Below are 3,897 nucleotides of genomic sequence, written 5' to 3'. Positions count from 1 at the left end.
GACTAAAATCAAGAACTCTGAGCTTCATTGAGAAGCAATATAGTGTCTGTCCTAGAATGAACTAGTAAAACACTCAAGGTTTTTCTTCGCTCTGAGTAAGACGTAATTCATTGGCCCTATGACTATCTACCCAGCCCCAAAGCTGGGTCTACCGTGATGCTGGTATTTTATTAATGACAGTTGGTGACCTTCTACCATACCCTGAGCTGATTTTATTTGATTGTATTTTATATATATGTAAATAGACTTAAAATAATGTATAATTTGGGTATATTTTATAGGTAAAAAATGTATTCAAAAGAGTCACATCAATTTTTAGAGTGTTTACAAACCAGGAAGTAGACATAGTATAAGGAAATGAGCCAAAGATAAAAATGCAAGCCCCAAATACACAAAGGGCCAAGAGCTACATGGGAAAAGATCCCAGTCTTATTGGAATTCAAAAATATAAAATGCCATTTCTCACTCACCACGTTGGCCAAGACAAAAAGAAAGAATGAAAATATCCCAGGGTTGTCAAATCCTGCCCTTTCGTGCACTTCTAAGTAGAATAATAAACTGACATAACATTCTCGAAGATAATTGCCAAAATATTTCAAAAGCCTTAAAAAGCGTTTGGCATTTACTTCGTCTGTGAAACACGGCAGGATCCCATGAGGCTGGGCAGTAAACCAGGAAGGTGATGTTTCTTCTCATCTCCGTGGCGCCCGTTGCTAGGTTTCTGACTCCGGGTAGAACACAGTGCCGCTGGGAAAGGAGGACCACGTTCTGGGCGGGAAGAAATGCGAAACATTCATTGGGTCCGACTGCAAGGAGTCACTAGGGCCTTATGTACAGTAGTTTGAACTGCATGTTGGGAGAAATGAGAGCTATGATTGAGTTGGAGAGTAGTGGTGAAGAAATGGAGGGAAAAAATGTAGCAAATTTTCAAGAAGGTTTTGGTGTGAAATGAGGGGTATGTGGGTAACTGCAGGAATATATAAGGTCAAGGGCATTTTTTTTTTTTTTTTTAGGAAGGGAGAATCTTGAGCATTTTTAAATGCTGATGAGGAGATTAAAAAAAAAAAAAGGTGAGGTTGAATATAGAGCAGAAAGAAGATAAATGCTAGTTCAGGGCTGCTGTGAATTGAGGAGGCGGCTAAGTGGATGAGCCCACAGGGTATCTGGGGAGAAGCTTGGCTTAACTAAGGAGCACCTGCTCCCAAGGACAGAAGGGGAGAAAGAAATGATGAATACAAGTGAAAGCACTTCTGCGTGGAACTGGTGATAAAAATCTGGCATAGATCAGGCAATGGTTAAATTCCCAAAGATGCTAGAAAGGAGAGCTTCTGTAGAAGTGGAGTTTTAGGAGAAGGGAAAATATTTGCAATAACCCATAGAGAATGGGAAACTGAATTGGTTATAGTTTAGAGACTCAAATGGATTGGATGAGAATAAATTCTCATTCCATTCTGGGATGTAGATTTTAATCTAAAGATACATTCTCCTACATATTTGCTATCTTTACTGTAAAATAAACCATTGATTTAAGTTCGCAGAGTTTTAGTAATGACTTTGAATGAAGATAGAAAGAAAATCCCCTCTGAATATGATGTAGCTTCTGTGTCTATTGGTTATACCTTTTCCCATGTACTATTTTGGTAAGGATCTGGTAGAGTTTGATTTCAATACTGACTCATAAAGCTCAGGGGTTTCATAAGACAAATAGATAAGAGACCACAAAATGAACGAAAGAAGGAATGTACAATGATATTGTTCGGTGCTTACTTCTGATTTGGAGAAAAAGCTTCCACATCATTCTATACTAAAAAATAGAAGAGAGAAGGGTGTTCAAAGGAATAAAGAAAAGCTAACTTTAGAAAAGTATTACTCGTAGTATTCTAGTGAGAAGTACTGGAACTTGTGTGTACTCTCTACTTTATATTTTACTAGAAAAAAATCCCCATGGTTGATTTCTGATCTTTTAATACAGTTGCTAATGAGTTGTACACTCATTTCAATCCAACTATTAACTAGTCTTACACTTTGAGTAATGTTCCAGCAGAAGTAAGCTTATAAATGAACAATGTTGGTATGGTTATAAATATAAGTAATTCTATTCTAATTTTTAAATTTAATTTCAGACATTTTACTTAATGTAAGCAAATGTATTCTAACTTAACTGCTTTATAAACACAGCTCCAGGCCAGGCAAGTGGGTGGTTTACTCTGTACGGCTCACGTTCATGCAATCCCACACGATCCTCACGTTTCCTCCTCATCCTCTCCCTTATTCCTTCCAGCCTCAGTAAAAAGTAAAATATCAACATTGGGGAAAACACAGGAAAATTTACACGAGTTAGCAAAAGCAGATATTTTGGTTCAGCAGAGGTTCCAGCCTGGCACAAACACTGGTGCCTTTTGGAAAAGGGCATTCTATATTACCCTGAGAATCAGGGGCCACAGATTATCGTTACTTGCTAGTTTCAAAGACATCTTTCCTTTCTTTTCTATTGGAGTATACCATATGTACAGAAAAGTGCAGAAATAATAGATGTTCTGTGTAATGAATTATCACAAAGTGAACCCACCATGTAAACATCACCCATATCAAGAAATAGAGCATTTCCAGCACATCAGAAGTTCACCTCTGCCCTTCCCTATCACCAGCTCTTTTCTCTTCTCTGAGTTGGAAAACACTACCTTCACTTCACATAGCATAGCTAAGCTTTAATGATTTTTGAAAGTTTTATAAGGAAAGTCATGAACAGTAGTACTCTGCTGTGTTTTGCTTCTTGTGTGTTTGACATTCATTCATATTGTGTGTCCATTCTTATCACTGTATAGTTCTCCACTGTTGAATGAACCATACTTTATTTAGACATTCTCCTGTTGATCACTATTTGGGTTGTTTCCAGGTTTCATTTTTCTATTACAAATACTGCTGTTATAACATTCTTATTCATGTCTCTTGGTGCACAAATGCCAGAGAGTTTACAACCTGAATCCATGCTTTTTACTTTTACTACTACATGGAATTTAGAACACTTTATTTGCTTTTCTTTCATATTTTGTGCTATTGTTGCCATATATTTTAATACTCTAGATATTTAAAACTCAGTGAAACAATCTAATTGTCTGAGAAAGTCAATATTCGTTTAGGTGTTTTCCCACATATTTAATTCTTTCTCTTGTCCTTTTTCTTCTCTATATCTCTGTTCTCCTATCTGGGATAATTTATTTGGTGTGGAGGTTACAAATTCCACCAGTTTTTATTTGTCTGAAAGTATCTTTATTTTGTCTTTTAAAAATTAATGATATTTAGGTGGAGATAGAATTCTTGTTTGGCATATATTTTATTTCAACATGTTGATGATTTTACTATCAGGTAATCTGGTTTGCATTTTTTCAGTTGAGAAGTTCTGTCAAACTTTTTTCCTCATTGAAGTTTCTATGTTTTTTTTCCCCCTCTATCCACTCTTGATTTTCTGTTTGTCCTAAATTTTAAAAGTTTTTACTCCAATGGGTGTGTTTCTCTTCATATTTTTTTTTAGTATACACTGTATATTGCTCATCAGTTTTTGAAAGTTCTTGTCATTAATTTTTTCCTGTACAGATTTTCTGCATTCTCTTTCTTTTCTACTTCTGAAACTCCACTTAAACTTGATAATGTTAGATCTTTTTCATCATGAACTATATTATCTTGTATACTGTGAACCATATTTTCCCTCAGTTTTAGTCTATTTTTTTTGACTCCTCTTTCCGCTTAATAATCCTTTCTTCAGCTCTCAATATCCTGTTGTCAAACAATCTATTATGCTCTTAATTATATTTATAGCATATACTTAATTTTATATTTTCCATTAGATTCACTTTTATGGCTTCAATTTCCTTATTGATAATCTCCATTTTGCCATCT

Source organism: Eschrichtius robustus, chromosome 2 (assembly GCF_028021215.1).
Source record: "Eschrichtius robustus isolate mEscRob2 chromosome 2, mEscRob2.pri, whole genome shotgun sequence".
Taxonomy (NCBI): Eukaryota; Metazoa; Chordata; class Mammalia; order Artiodactyla; family Eschrichtiidae; genus Eschrichtius; species Eschrichtius robustus.
The sequence above is the reverse complement of the archived record's forward strand: the minus strand, read 5'-3'. Positions refer to the sequence as shown.